The sequence below is a fragment of the Marmota monax genome, unplaced genomic scaffold, assembly GCF_021218885.2.
Source record: "Marmota monax isolate L192 unplaced genomic scaffold, Marmota_monax_Labrador192_F-V1.1 WCK01_AAM20220418_F8-fsc00018, whole genome shotgun sequence".
Taxonomy (NCBI): Eukaryota; Metazoa; Chordata; class Mammalia; order Rodentia; family Sciuridae; genus Marmota; species Marmota monax.
The window spans coordinates 6,671,081-6,687,891 of NW_026692201.1; the positions used below are offsets into that span (position 1 = coordinate 6,671,081).

The window sequence follows — 16,811 nt, forward strand, 5'->3', positions numbered from 1 at the left end:
GTAATGAACTCCCATTTTTACCACGTGGACAGATTGCAGAATCACATTGGTTACACATCCACGTTTATACATACTGCCATACTAGTGTCTGTTGTATTCATCACCCACTTGAATCAAATGTATGAAATATGATATGTCAAGAGCATTGTAATGTTTTGAACAACCAATAAATAAATAAATAAATAAAAATTAAAAAAAAAAAAAAGGCTTCCTGGTCAGAGCAGTCTATTCACGCAATGCTGGGTCACCACCAGGCTCTGACATTCACAGGGGCACTGAAAAGAACACCTATTACTCCTCCCAGAGAGTCAGTTTCTGGGAAGGACAGTTTCTGCACCAGGGATGCCTGACTCTCTGATCTTCCTCATGAGACAGGACTCTCCACTGCCCTGAAATGGGATGAGGTGAGAATTCCCAGCCCCAGAATTAAGAAAAGGGAAGAACAAAAGGTAAGAACCACAGCCCTGGGGTCCCTGGGAGTATTTCAAGATGACTGGGTCTGAGCCTTGGAGCCATGCTGACTCCCTAGGGTACCTTTTCCTTTCATACTCCCTAATCTCATATTCATGATAAAAGCTCTTTTTAAAAAGTGCCCTACAAGGTCCTCAGACCTGACCCCAGCCTCCAGAAGTCACTTTGTAATATACCATTGCCACCACACTAGCTAAAACATATGGACAACAGGCTAGGACCCTAAATCAGTGCTTGAATGAGCAATGACATATTAATAGCCCATGTGGTCAAGGTTGAGGACACACGCACTTTAGGGAGAAAAGGCAACCTATGGAAGTAGACTAGACAGACAAGTGTGTGTGGAAGAAAACAGAAGGCCCATGCAGGGGGGAGGGGGGCACAACAGGACACCTGGAGTAGGGGTCTAAGAGCACCTCCCTCTCCAGCACTTTTGGTGACTGTGCCCCAAGCCTTCCCAGGCTCTGAAGGCTTTCCATCTGGGAACCTGGGGCATTTTGCCCCATGAGGTAAGAAGCCAAGGGGCTGGAGAGGGTGACTCATTCCTGTTCCTCTCTCAGATAATATACAAAAGCAGCAAACACCTGAACAGAACATACTACGAACCACTCTATCACGGTGGAGACAAGAACTCATGTAAGCCTCACAATCTAGGGCTCTATTTTATCCACCAACGAAGAAGTCAAACAGAAAAGGGTTAAGGAACTTGACCCACATTTCAGAGCTAGTAAGTTCAAGAGCCACACACACTTGTCCTGGCTCTTAACCACTATGCAACCCTGCTTCTCCAAAATGGCTATTTATGTATCACTAGACCAGTGGAAAGGTTTAAAAAACATTCAGCACTATGAAACATGGTAATAACTCCGTTCCCCTTGCTTTTAGGGGGAGATGGGAAGCACGACTGTGGAGACGTCCTTCAAGTCAGGCTGACCTGGGCATGATGTAAAGCTCTTCCTTGGCTAGCTGTGTGGCCTTGGGCAGACTCATTAGCCTGATATCAGCTATTCATTTTATCCATTATCTGTGTTGTCTGGTATATCTGTGAGGAGTAAATACAGCTCCTGACACATACACAACAGAAGCTATCTCTTCTCTGAAATCAATTATCTGACACAGTCACCATCTAACCATCAAAATTCTATAATAAAATAATAATGGCTATCAGTTTAAACTGCAATGTTCTACCTGTTCACAACCAGATCCCTACATGTTTTGAACACTTCCTTAACCGCACAGTTTGGGTAGGAATTCCGTAGGTTTTCCTAAGTGTTCTCCTAGGACAATTAAGAATCAAGACACAAGAAAGAAGAGAGTCTTTACAAGTTAGTAGAGTGTTTTACATTAAAATGTAGTGCAAAAGTTAAAGATAATAAAAAACAGTTGACATTTTACAATTGTCTTTGATTCTAGAAAGCAAACATTCCATCATCAGTAAATCACATATAGAGTGGACAACCTCCAAAAATGAATATAAATTGCATGTTGAGATCTTCAGAGAGAAACCAGCTGACAAGGGCAGCCTTCTGCGTGGGGGCCAGCCCTGTGTCCTTTCCTCTCCCTCAGTCCTTCATTGGCCTATCCTCAGGGGAGACTGCCATTTCTCAGGGATGAGAGAGAAAACTTCCTACTCATGTTTTGAACTCACACTGAAAATGTGAAACGGTAATGCCATCTAAACATGCCCTGTCGAACACTTTCCAGAGCCGCTTCAAACCAGGATCTAAGATAAAACAGGTCAGACGAGCCATGAGCAGACATCCCGCCTCTGGTCAGGACACAGGGATTCTCCTTCCTGGAGACAGATTATATTTTTACAACAGGCTTTTCTATTTTCCTTACAGATGCTTCAACTCTAACAGCACAAACCAAACATCTGAAATAATGAGTCACCTACTGGCTTGAGTCCGAAGCACCAGGTCAAATGCAGTTTATGCCACGTCTGTGCTTAAAGGCAATCCTAGTGCTATGAGTGGATGGATTTCTGCCACCAGAAATCTGCGTGCCTTTTCCATCACAGTGGACAATGTCTTGGTGACAGAAGACACAACAAACATTCCCAGCCATTCAGGACGGCTCCAGGAGAATCTAAGATGTTCCTTCTTTCTTACTCCACCTCTCCTGGAGCGGATTCCTGACAAGGAAAAGCCAGAAAAGGAACTCAAATTTGCAGCATTTTTCTCTTGTAAGCACTTCTGGTAAAGGGGAGTCTGCGAGGCAGGGAACTTAAATGAATAATAATGGTATTAAATGACATAACTTTTATTTGTGGATTTAAGATAAATTTGTGTTTGATTATATTAGAAAAGTTGAAACATTTCTTCATTTAAGAAAAAAAAGGAGCTCCCCAGCTGTTTTGAAGAAATAAATTATAGAAGTTATATTACTAAGCAACCTTCATATCACACATTTCTTTTAAGTGTAAATCCTTCCCAATATCATTATGTTTATAATATCTATATGTTTACAATAAAAGCCAAACAGTATTTTTAAGTTAACTGAAAAGATGTGCAGCTATAAGTTTACTTCCCAAGAAAGATGGAAGGAGGAAGGGTTCTCATTCCAAAAGGCTGGACCTCTAGGAAACGTTAAGAGGCTGCTGCAGAAGACCCCTCAGAGAGATCCTGCTTTCTGTTGAATAGATTAAGTGAAACATGCAGAAATGAATGAATGAATGAATGAACAAACATTTGAATAAAATAGCCTCAGACCACAAAGTTCTCAATCTTTCCTAAGTGTCATAGTGCCCAGTTTTCCTTTAATATAAATGTCTTACTTCTGAAATACATCTGAAATGTAACAAAGAGAAACATGGTAAAAAATTATTCACCTCCCTTGGGCAATCCTTCTGACTCTTTTCTAATCATTCCAACTCTGTTTATGTGTCAAGATGACAGGCACATGCCTATCTAAAGTTGTCCAAAGGTCAAGCCCCCTTACAGTCACAGACCTCAGCTTGGAACCCAGGTTGAATATCTGAGGAACTTAATTCTGGCTTAAAAAAGCTTAGCACACCACATTCTGATGCTGGTAGGGCATCATTTATAAATAAAAGACAGAAAATACTAATTCTTCCTTTTATGATAATGTTGACAGTTTCTTCTTCCTAGTTTTTTGCCTTCTTCCCATTAAGTCACAAAAAAATGTGACACTAACTTGCTATGTTCCACAGCCTATAAATTCACAAGAAACTAAAATTTAAACATTTAAGAGAATTCAATTTGTAACTATTGACTAATAAACTGCAAAGTAATATTTAATACATAACTGGTAATTTTGTGAGCAAAGCAAATTATCAAACTGGGGTCTCCGCCTTTGTTCCCATATCATAATTGCCTTTGGGACTTGGAAAAACCACAGGTGATCCAGCACCACTGCAGAGATCAAGTATGGGGGGGGGGGGGCAGAATGGCAAGAGCCAGGGGCAAAGCATTCTAAGGCCAGCACGACCTAGCACTGCCTGAGCGGCTTCACATTCATCATGTCCCTTCCCCGTGTTTTCTCACCAGGAACTTTAAAATGGGGGTACTGTATTAGATAATAATCCAAATCTCTTTCAGTTCTTCCCACTTAGGAAATTCAACATCTCATTAAGAGAAGCAAGAAGAAGTGGAGAAAATGCACCATGGTTGAGCAGACCGACTCCACAGGACGTCAGGGTTTGTGCAGGAGGCTGGGGAGTGGGAGGGTGGATCAGCAAAGGCTGAAGACAGGAGGCTCAGGAAGGCCAAAACTTCTGAGAACCAATTCTTCCTTTTTGTTTTTCTTTTGAAGGTATAATACAAATAACGTTGGGAAGGAGAAAGAATCGAAGTAAGAAACAATAAGTTCAACAGCATTCAACAAAGACCATTAAATGTACTTTACAGTGTATTATAGGAATAGGAAGGGATGTAAGTGAAGAGCGCTCGGTCCCTGAACTCAAGGGACCCATGGTAGAATTCAGTGTCTCAAGCTTCAAATGGCATTAGTATCACCAGACACCTGAGTTCCACCCCCTTGCCCCTAATATAATGAGTCAATATCCAGGATGTAGAACCTAGAAACGTTTGTGTTAATCACCAAAACTTGACAACTGCAAAACTAAACAGCAGCAGAAGCCAACTTCTGAGTAACGCAGTAAAAAACATAAGCCCCTTAACACAGCCCTGACTCAGTTATAGAGAACAAACACAGGTTAAGCCTGGGTTCCCTCACCATGTGTTAAGGCACCCTGTTGAGTGACAGTGAACTCACAGGAGCTCAGAGAGATTTTAATTCTTCAAGGAAAACACAGCAAAGTGTTGGACATGATACAAACTTCTGGTTCAAGTTAATTCACAGATTGAATTACATTTCTTCTGAAGACATCTCTTTGGAAAACTGGGCTTTTTGCAATTGCTATGATAAAAAAAAAAAAAAAAAAAAAAACCAAGTACCATTTGAAAATCAATGTGGAGCAGGAAATGAGGTTGGAAGTATCCAATGTAATTCCAAGATTGGCAGTGTCCAGGTAGACACATCTCATTAGTAAATGATGGTGGTTATTCAAAAATGAAATGAGTTCTTAAACTTTACAAAGCAAAATGTATTATCTTTCAGTTTTTATGTGTTATAAATGTGTATGTGTTATTTTTCAAATGGAAACCAAGTTGTTAGAACAATCTACTTGTAAGTTTGTTTGTATGTAACTACTTGCTAAACAAAACAGATGCTACTTTTGAAAAACATTATCTAGACACTTACAGCACCATAAAAAGAGAGAATTTGGGATCTTTGGGGTCATGGTAACCTTACAATGAGCTTCTTTTTACAGCATGACAATTGAATTCACTTGCTCAAAACAGATCTAAGATTGCTTTTGGTAGAGAAAGCATTCTGGAGGAGTTCCAGAGTACTACTTTTCAAGGTATTCCTCAATGAGATCCATGGATAATGGTGCATGTCTACCCACTGATTAGTCAATAACTTGATAAGCTATTCTCTTCCGTATTATATTTCAAATAATATTCTAGAGTAAAAACATGTAGATGCATTATATTGTTTTCATAGTCAGTATTATTATATGTGCGTAAAGCTTTCAAACGTGAAAATTCTATTTATTTCACAAAATTTGAATATATAGTAATCCTTGGGTATTCTCTGGCTCCAGAACACCCTATAGATACCAAAATCCACAGATACTTGAATCCCTCATGTAAAATGATACAGTATTTGCATGAAACCTATACACATGCTCCCACATACTTTAAATAACTTCTAAGTTACTTACAATAGCTATTGCAATATAAATGCTAATGCCCTTATACATTGTTTAGGGAATAATGACCAAAAAAGTCTCTACACATTTAGAACAGATTCAACTTTTCAAAATATTTTTGACTTGTCGTTGGTCGAATCTGAGGATACAGAACCCGTGCTGAAGGAGGGCCCACTGTGCAGTAACGCCAGTTAACAGACTGGTTAGACAACCCACGTCCAGTTAGCTCTAGCTTTCCAACATCAGTCCCAAGAAATGCTGAGCTCACTGCACCTGCTGGTTCGCCTAACTCCAGCCCATCGCACTGCCCTCCAGTCCTTTCTTGGCACCTCAGTACTGATAGGTTACACGGCATCATTCCCCTGCTCTCCCAAATGTTTGGATACATTTTTGTTTTCTCAATTAATATAAACCAGATTTTTAAAAAGACTTTCATGATCCCTAGAGATAAAAACTTAAACAAGATTTAAAAAGCCAAGGGCAAAGTCAAGCACAGTGGCCAGCACCTATCATGAGGCAGCAGCATCACCTGAGCCCAGGAATTTGAGGGCAGCCTGGGCAAGGTAGTAAGTCCATCTTAAAAACAAAAACAACTTTAGGGTATGCCTTACCCCTAGCAAGAAGAATTCCACTAATGGAGAAAACATCATATTGACACACAGGCCCTCCTTGCTGTTTCACGACTAAATGCATTAAGCCCTCGTGCCTGGCCTGGAGATCTTGTCTAGCTGTGACCTGGCACAAGCAAAGGCATGAAGGTAAGAACAGTGGAAGACATCCTTCTGCATCTGTAACTGTGTCAGCCATTCCGCAGCCTTGGATCCCTTAAAATCTGATTTCTCAAACTTCTCAAATTATGGCTGGCTTCCAGAGTTCTCTTTAAAAAATGCCTTGAATACACAAAATTTTGAAGTGATTGTCCAGAGAGCAAGATTTCAGATTAAAAAAAAAAAAGTTACGTAATCAAACAAATCTTAACTGAGATTTTTTTGGCAATTATTTTCTCACTTAACAATAAACAGGCAATATACTCTTCAGAAAGAGCTACTTCCTGGGGAAACAGAAGACAGCAAATAAAGCAGGGACTGTTTGTATGAGAAAATTACTTTGAAAGACTTAATTTGGTAGCATTGCACCTACTAAATTACTAAGTAGTTTTGAAACTTTTCAAAATAAGGATTTTGTCTTTGAGTCTTTCAATTCAAAAAAATCACGGATCTGTTTTATCAACTGAGCAAATGACACATCAATTCTAACAAAAGCGCCTGTTGTGTTGTGTTCTCTCAATACACGGCCACAGCAAAGATTCAAAGCAAAAGAACAGAGAGAAACATCATAAGCTCATCAGTGGGGGTGATGAGAAGGAAACAAAGGTTACAACCCAGATCATGAGATAATTTCTGATTTTTCTACTTTCTGAGTTTCAAAACTCAAATCATAAAACTCTCAAAGATAAAAGACTAATGAATGTGAGCAGACAACATTCTTACCCCCTCAGAGAGACATTACTAACAAAATCCTGTGAAGGAAGTTGGTAGCTAAAGTACATGTTCTGGCTGAGAAAATACTTTCCACAATGGAACATAAATAGCAGATGACCAGACCAACATTTTATTTTGGCCTGTGTCTGAACTCAAATTAGCCATTAAAAAAAAAAAAAAAAAAAAAAAGTTAACTGAAACTCCCAAAATACTAGAAAGTAAAAGGAAATCACATTCAAATCTGCCCAACACTTGACCATCAAGATTACCATTTGCCCCAACCCTTCCTCTGAGTAACCCAGCAGGCTGGAAGGCACTCAAGTTTGAAAGATCAAGTAACAACAGGCAGAGAAGCCCCAGAGGAAAAAATGAGTACAATTAAGTAGAACAACTCCTGCCATTTGGTCTGGTGATGAAAGGAGAAACGAGGTGTCACTAGGAGTGATAAATATTTGGACCCTTGACTCCTCTGTGAGGGTAAGGTAGCAGAACAAACATCTTGTCTTAAAGGGGTGATTTGCTTTGCCTTGAGATTCACTAAGCTGTGATGATTCCACCACGTTTGCAAAACCACTGTTGAGAATGCAGGTCTCAGGGTCACAAATTTAGAGTTGTGGGTCCTTCACTAAATTCCTCTGCCCAGTGTAAGTTCTAACAATGTGAATTATCCTCAGGTTAGTATATAATCGATATTGATGATGAAGGGTGCCTGTGAGTTAGGCAGACTCCATCAAAGACAGATGTGCATTCTTAAAAAAATAATCTAATCAAGACTAAATCTAATAAAACTACCAACCATGTCTATTTAGCAAACTTTCACCACCAATGAATTCTACAGCACTACAAGGGGAAAAATCCAACTCCTTACATGCATTCCTAAGGGCTGGGCTGACAGGAGATGAAGCCTGCCATGTTGGCTACATTCTCATCAGGCTAACTTGCCAGAGAACTTGGGGAATGAAGGCTTGAGGGAACACCCATCTCCAACCTTTCAGTCTCCTCATGGGAAAATCATTTTCCTCAGAGTCTAAGTTTATCCAGCAATGGAAACACAGCTGTAGTCACCACATCCCTCATTAAACATTGCCCAACAATCATAAATGTCATGGCTGGACTTCAGCATGCAGGAGTCAATGGGTGTGGGGTAGTCTTCTTTAAAACCAAAATTTAATAACTATTTTTTTTAATGTTCATGTGGAAAAAATACACACTCATACACAACTTTTGATGTTGCCCCAAAAAACACTCATGAAATATGCTACCACATTTAAAAGTGGTTCCAATAAAATTTCCAGAAGATAAAAGCAATATCTGTTGTATACTTTGGAGAATGAAAAATCATTGATCCAAAAAGTGAACATAAAGCTAAAGGCCGGGATAATGGTAAGGGAAGAAAATAGAAAGAGAAAAACTAAGGCCCAAATGATGTTGGTATTTCTCTGACTTTTCAGAATCAGCCAGTCACAAGGTAGAAATATTTCTGTCAATGTCACAAAAAAATGAAGGGTACAACAACTACAAAACCCCAACCACTCAAAATTCTTGTGACCAGTTATTCAAGTTAAGAAAATATAATATGGAAAGAAACACATCCTTCTCATTCTTTTTCCCCAGAACAAAAAAAGTATGATACCAGAAAAGCATGTTTGCTAGGCTTGGTTGATACCCTTTATTTTTTAAAAGATACACACACACACACACACACACACGTGGGTGTGTGTGTGTGTGTGTAAATGTATGTATAGTTGTTGTTGATAGTCTTATTAGAGTAGTCTTTGTTCGTAAAGAACCCGTATCTCCCTATAGGGGAGTCTGCCTAACTCACAGGGGCCCTTCACCATCAATACTAAAATCTGAACTTGTCCTGGGCAGAGGAACTCTGCCCCAAATACAGTAAAATACATCAAGAGGACCCCTAGAGGCCACGCAAGGCCTTTGGAGAACAGACCTGCCAATGAAACCAAACTTGGGCATCTACTGCCATTGGTTCCACCCAGAACACATTACAACTACTCATTTATGAGCACTGATTATGAGCTGGACCCTGTGCCAATTAATCAGACTTTGTAAAATCACATCATCTCATTGAAACCTCACCACCACACACCAAGAGGCAGGTAGTATCATATGCATTTTATGCCAATGGAAATTGAAGCTCAAAGGGGCTATGTAACTGATTTGAATTCCACAGCCTGTGCTCAAAATCACTGATTAGCCCAAGTAAGCAAAATTGATTTAGGTATCTGAAAGGCATTGTTTTCTTACCTGTAAAAAAGACAATTCCTTTTCCTCATAGTTGTTTTTCCTTTCTCGTTGTATCTTCTCAGAGGTCTTTTGAAGCAAATGGGAAGTAGCAACACAAGACAAGAACTACCAAAGAGTCTGTACCCTTCACCAGATATTCCTCCTTGGAGAAATACAATCCCAAGAAGGGATCCCAAGAGAAGAAAAGCAATGAGCTTAAAGATGTTTACAGCAGCATTATTTATGACAGCCTCAAACTGGGAAGAGTTCAGATGCCCTAATATGGAGCTAGTTAAGCACACTATGACACACACAGAATAATGAAATACCAAATAGGCTACCAAAACCAGCAGAATGTGTCTAATGCAGATATATGTAATGCACAATTACAAGAATTCTAAGTGTTATAACCACAATAATGGGCACCTGCCACTTAAAACCAAAAAGCAACCCATGAGAAAACCAACAAAAAAATAAATGGAAGTTCAATCTCTGCTACAACACACTGTTGCTACAGTTGTAAAGCTCCTGGAGAAACAGAACTGTGAAAAACCAGAACAAAGATACACAGAGACTAAAGCAGGAGGATTGCAAGTTTGTGGCTAGCCTCAACAACTCAAGGAGATGCTATCTCAAAATACAAAAAAACTCAAAAATGGGTGCAGATGTAGCTCAGTAGTAAGGCACTCCTGGGTTGAATCCCCAGTATCAGAAAACAAACAAAAAACGAAAAAGCAGAGATCAACAATAGACTGCTATGTGATCAAAGAAACATTTACGCATGACATCACACGTACTCCCTGATTACGGAAATTATTTTTTCAATGTTTCTGCTCAGTACCTTCATGAAGGCTGGCTTTAAAATAAAGTCAACAGTATCTCTGGGGAGAGTAACAAGGTACGCAGTTCCATACCAACGCTGCTCAGGAAACACTCCTTTAATCCTTTTTGTTTATTCTATTCCCTGCATTTATGAATTCCCTAAATCCCTTTTACTTAAAGCACAGCACTAAGCCACTAGGATTAAGGGCACGGTAAATTTTCTAACAGAATGTACTTAACTTTATGTCTGAGCAATGTGTTTACAGTCTTGCACTCTGCTAATTTGCTGAATTAACCAATACTAAGTAATGTACTTGAAAATTCATTTCCCACAATTTGCTTTACTAGAAAATATGATTGGAGATTTCCATTCCTACCCGTAAGGAAAGGCTGTCCAGCCTCACTGGAGACTTTGCATGTTACTGGGTTCTGAAACTAGATACAGAAGCCATGACATGCCTAGGGTATAAATTATATTTCTAGCACTATTAGGAAAAGCAACTTAATAAAAAATGTTATAATTAATTGCTTTACTCTCTAAATGCAGCAAATCAAATATGCCTACAGGACATTCAGGCAATTAATGTAACTTCAAAAGCTGGTAAGCATTAGGAACAAAAGAAGCATTCTCAGCCTTGGAGCGAGACTTGTGTGTGGGAAACGGTGCAACAGGAGCATCATTCATCCCAGGGATCTGTCTTATGGGCCTCAGGCTGTCAATCATTCCTTCCACCATCCTTCAAAATACATATTAGGATTTTTAGGATGTTTATGTCACCCCCATGACAATGTTATACCTGAACTGGATAGAATTTGGACAAGTCATCTTGCAAAATGTCTGGCTTCTAAGATGGGTGAAATCACAGAAAAGGCAGTGCCTTAATGCTTCTACTTTAAAGTACCAATTTTAATTAAATCATTCTTACTGATTCACTTTCTCTTTGATCTGTCACAAAATTTAATTCAGAAATCAAGACACAACAACTTGCTGATTAATTATCTTCAGATAAATCATTTTTGCATCTTTAAACTCTTCAAAATTTAATATAATCCCAAAATAAATCATCTCTTCTCCATAGTACTGTCAGTTAGAAAATTATTCACCTTACATTTACAATCTGGTCCAAGGTTCTTCCAAAGCTTTCAAATATGCTACTTAACCCTCTTAATTCCCACCTAAAATGAAATCTCTTCAGTGAAACACTTTCCATAACACATTTTATATAGTTAACTTGTCCAGTTTGAGGTCTGATGAAATAATAACCAAGTTAAGCAAGTGTCACCAGCAACAAATTCTGAATTAAAATGCACAGCTTGATTCAACTCAACTGATACTGTATCAAGTGCTCACTATGCCTTAGGCAATGTGCTCCTGTGTAGGGTTTCTTGAGGAAATAAAAGGTAACAAAATCAAAGAGTTAATAACCCTATGTCAGTCTCTAAACATTTTTTTTAAAAAACTCGCTCATGAAATGCAAAAGTCTAGGGCCCCCTAACTTGAAAGATTCTATTGTACCTTTACTTTCCAATGCCTAAGTGACGATATGGTTCCACATGAGCATCTCTAGAAGAAGCATTAACTTATTTATGCCACTGGGGACTGGGGAGTGAATTATTACTCAGTGCTATTTAATGTACAAGACAGAAATTTATTAAATGGCAATGAAGTAGTAATTACTAAATGGTTCCCCAGTGACTCAAAAAGTCAGTAATTAAATACCACTTACTGCACTAGGATTTGAGTTATTAAACAGCACTAATGGAACAGTTCATTAAATAGTACCTCAGTGTCCGAAGAGGAGCATTTCCATACAACTCACCCTGGGCAAACACAGACACTGGGAAAATCTAGTTGTTTGCTTGGGGTGGGGGTGGAGGGGGACATAAGTTTAACCCCAGGAGCCAACTCCAGCAATAACCCTGGCATTTGACTAGATAGCTGAGCCACTTGAGGCAACATCCCCCTTAGAAGTCCCTGGCACTCTGATTCACCATGCAGCCTGAGAACTGGTGTAACAAGACAGCAGCCCCATCACAGTCCTATCTCATTTACCAATCCCACCCAAAATTCTGGTTTACCTTCTCTCATAGGTTTTATTTGCCATTTTAATGCATGGATAAAGGATGTTTAAAAACAAGTTGCAACTTAATTACAAATAAAATTTTCCATATTTACTCTGGCAACCTCTCTGAGAACGTCTTTGTTATGTATCTTATCCAGTTGGTTCCCACCTCAAGCTTCCATTTTATCCTAGAGTGGCCTCTTCACTAGTCATCCCATTCTATCCTTCTAGTTCGTAACCACAGTCTTTTCAATCAAAGTTCAGTATGAAAACTTTATGACCTCCAGAAGGCTTTACCTAGCAAGAAGGCAAGACATGGAAAAACTCTCCCATAAAACAATGTTTTATATGATCTCAAATCTAAGGCTGTGTGTGTATGCATGAAGATCATTAAAATATCACTAAAAGGTGGAATTCTCCCTGGAAGGGCATTGTGTGCACTTCACTTGTACTTTTATGTATTGACTGAACTTTCTCCAATAAGTATCCCTTCAAATTCCAAATAAGTTTATAATGAAACTAAGTTGGTAACCCGCCACCCCCCTATACCAGTGTGCACAAGCTATGGGTACCTACACCTTGCTTGTTATTGCAAGTCTTAACAAGCAAACTCTGTCTGTGGTCAATCTGTATAATGTCCAAAGGCAGAACATAATGAATGTTAAATATGACATCACTCTGGGCAGTTAAAAAACACACACTAAAAAAGCTTTTAAAGAAGATACATGATATCCTTATCACTAGATGAACTCAAGAAAGTGTAAAAGAAAGATAAGCAGTGAACTGGTGAAAAATGTCCGGTGGCACCATGGAATGGACAAATGAGATCAAGGAGATAAAGTTCAAAGAAGTGGGACAACAGGTCATTAATCACATGGACCTGGGCAGACTCTCACAGACTGAAATGCCTGGAGAAAACATTTTAGAAGAAACCAGAGATGGTCACGGAAAGCAGTGCTTCCTTAGTAGAAATGCTACAATACACACCTGAAGATCAACTTCAAATAAGAACTCAGCATGATTTTTCAAAATCCCCATCAAATTACAAAATAGCATTTTTATCGCCAAAAGGTAATTTTTAAGAGTAACCTGAAAATATGGAACATGACAGATTGTCTAAAACAATGACTGACGCAAAGCACCATTTTTTTAAAATTTTTTATTGTTGGTTGTTCAAAACATTACATAGTTCTTGATATATCATATTTCACACTTTGATTCAAGTGGGTTATGAGCTCCCATTTTTACCCCATATACAGATTGCAGAATCACATCAGTTACACATCCATTGATTTACATGTTGCCATACTAGTTTCCGTTGTATTCTGCTGCCTTTCCTATCCTCTACTATCCCCCCTCCCCTCCCCTCCCCTCCCCTCTTCTCTCTCTACCCCCTCTACTGTCATTCATTTCTCCCCCTTGTATTATTTTTCCCTTTCCCCTCACTTCCTCTTGTATGTTCTTTTGTATAACCCTGAGGGTCTCCTTCCATTTCCATGCAATTTCCCTTTTCTCTCCCTTTCCCTCCCACCTCTCATCCCTGTTTAATGTTAATCTTCTTCTCATGCTCTTCGACCCTACTCTGTTCTTAGTTACTCTCCTTATATCAAACAAGACATTTGGCATTTGTTTTTTAGGGATTGGCTAGCTTCACTTAGCATAATCTGCTCTAATGCCATCCATTTCCCTGAAAATTCTATGATTTTGTCATTTTTTAATGCAGAGTAATACTCCACTGTGTAAAAATGCCACATTTTTTTTTATCCATTCGTCTATTGAAGGGCATCTAGGTTGGTTCCACAGTCTTGCTATTGTGAGTTGTGCTGCTATGAACATCGATGTAGCAGTGTCCCTGTAGCATGCTCTTTTTAGGTCTTTAGGGAATAGACCAAGAAGGGGAATAGCTGGGTCAAATAGTGGTTCCATTCCCAGCTTTCCAAGAAATCTCCATACTGCTTTCCAAATTGGCTGCACCAATTTTCAGTCCCACCAGCAATGTACAAGTGTACCCTTTTCCCCACATCCTCGCCAGCACTTGTTGTTGTTTGACTTCATAATGGCTGCCAATCTTACACCATTTTAATCACAACCTTTATGTGACCATTACTTAAAGTCAGGAAAAGACACAACTGCATACCAGGACAACACAGGGGAAAATGCACTCTGGATATACAGTTTGGGTTCTTAACTACTGAAGCTACAATAATAATTAAACAGCTCCCTACTTAGTTATTTGAATATTCTATTGGAAACAAGGAAAAAAAGAAGAAGTACCTAAAAAGTTTGGGACACTAAATCATTTTAAATATATTAGAAAACAACATTAAAGAAAGTCAGCAGAAGGCTTTCCTTCATTATAGGGGGAAAAATAGTATAACCTTTCTATAAGTAAGTATGTCAACCTGCATGAATATCCACAATGGCCACACTCTAACTCAGTATTTTTAGTCCATTTACTCTACGAGATAATTAGACAAATGTAGTACAAAAGATATTTAATGGAGCATTTTCATAACCGGGAAAAATTCCATCTATAAGAGATTGCTTAACAAATTACAGCACATCCATACAATGTAAGAGTCTTCAGATATTAAAAATGAGGTGTCTCTAAATTTATGACATGAGAAAGACTGCTAAAATCTATCCTGAAGAAAAAAACGTTTTATGACATTGATCTCAAATCTAAGGCTGCGTGTATGTGTACAGGAAGATCATCCAAAATGTGGGCAACAGTTATTGCTAGAAGGTGCAACCATCTCTAGAGACGCATGGTGGACACTCGTCCTTTTGTATATTTTTTGAACTGACTATAATAAACACTATGAAAAAAAAATAAGAAACCCTTTCAGTTTGAAGGGGGAAAAAAGTCTCCAATGTACCTTTTAAAAAGGAAACAATCTTTTTATGGGAAGAATAAATAGTCATCCTTTATTCACAGGATGAAAATGCACTGTTTTACATCAGAGGCTCCCAAATGGAAGTGCCCCGATCCTTATGCTGGTGAAGCCCCTGCCCTGAGAAGCAGTTCTGTCAGGACTGGAGTCACCTACCAGGACTGCCGTGGGATGGAGCAGGACAGAGCTACCTCCAGCCAGATCCCACCTGAGCCCAAAGGACCACTGTTAGCACCTGCCTGTTTTCCTGCCTCACAGTAAGAGCTCCTGGGCAGTCTCTAGGATTCCACCAAGGGCACAGTAGGACAGTATGTCCTATTTCAAAAAAAACAAGGCCAGTTGGGAACGCAGTGTTCAACACATGTCCCCATCTGGGCAGGGAATGGTTGCTGAAGGAGACTTCACAGAGGGAAATAGGAGAAGAGAAATGCCAGGATGCCTTAGGCCTGTTCCACTTTCCCATAGATGCAACCAGCAGGCCACTACTACAGACTCAGCCTGGAGATCGCAAGCACGCCCATCAAACACCAGCAAGACTGCGCTCGACAGCTAAGGGCCCACTGGGGATCCAAGAACTCTAGTTTCACTGGAGGATGAGGGGGGGAGCAGGGGAGGCAGAAGGCATCCTTCACATGCTTCATGTATTCCAAACATTAGGTGCATCAGCAAAGAAAATAATAAGCAAAAAGGTCTTTAAACACAAACACACTCCAAGGAAAAGTACCCACCCCATCAGAAGTCCTGATGTAGTCTATCCTCAAAATCCAATCTAACAATTCAAGCAGCAAGAGCTGACCTGGCTGTTGCTTTTCCTCCTTCTCTTGCCCTGTCCCTCTGCTCCCTCCCCAACCCTACACCTCCTTCTCCTGTACATTCCCCCCAAAATTCTTAATCCATGTTGAAAATGTGGTTTGTCCACAGGCAGGGGATACACTAATATTATGACACATGTCATGTGGCAAAGAGAAAATAGGATTAGACCCCAAGCAAAGAAAGACACACTGTGGGGCATTAACAGGACAGGTAAATTTCTCCTCAAAAAGCCAGAAGCAGAGAGAGGTGGTGCAACTTCAGTGCAGTCAGGGCTTCATGCTTTGTTATTGGGGGAAAAAAAGTTCATAAGTTCATTAAAGTTCATTAATTGCTACAAGCAAGTGAGCAAACAAATGTAGGAGATATAAATTCTCCCAAGACACTAGTCTAAAACCAAACCAAACATACACCAGTGCTCATTAAGCAAGGCATAGAGTGCCTGCTCTGCCATCAGAAAGCGGACAGCCAAATGGCCCAGAGCAGCATGAGCAGACAAGCCCAGGGAGCTGTGAACTGTGTGACCTGCCTGCAAGGACAGGGCAGAGCAGGCAATATCCACATGGGCTGAGACAGAAGAAAGCTTTCTAGGTAGAACTCCAGGTGGCCCTCAGCTCTGTCCATTGTCAGCCGCTGTGTTCTGGCAGGCAAACAGGTTATCAGCTGACACTGGCCCATGAGATTTCTGGGCTTCCTTCTCAATAACTGATGTACTAACAAGATGATACCGAGCTCCTCCACCCCCTGCCAGAGACCACAAGAGCATTCCAGGCAGGGAAACAGCCAC

The 16,811-nt window shown here is 39.8% G+C and overlaps 1 protein-coding gene across 3 annotated transcripts in view; it reads right to left on the minus strand.

Moving 5' to 3' along the window:
• Positions 1–16,811, minus strand: part of Lhfpl2 (LHFPL tetraspan subfamily member 2) — a 155,417-nt gene that overhangs the window by 108,698 nt on the left and 29,908 nt on the right. Inside the window, exon 3 of one of the 3 annotated variants that reach the window (XM_046427592.2) lies at positions 2,369–2,605. The exons of the other annotated variants lie outside the window; for them this stretch is intronic. The gene's annotated coding sequence lies outside the window, so the exon portion shown is untranslated. The remainder of the gene's footprint in view (positions 1–2,368; positions 2,606–16,811) is intronic. 3 annotated transcript variants of the gene reach the window in all.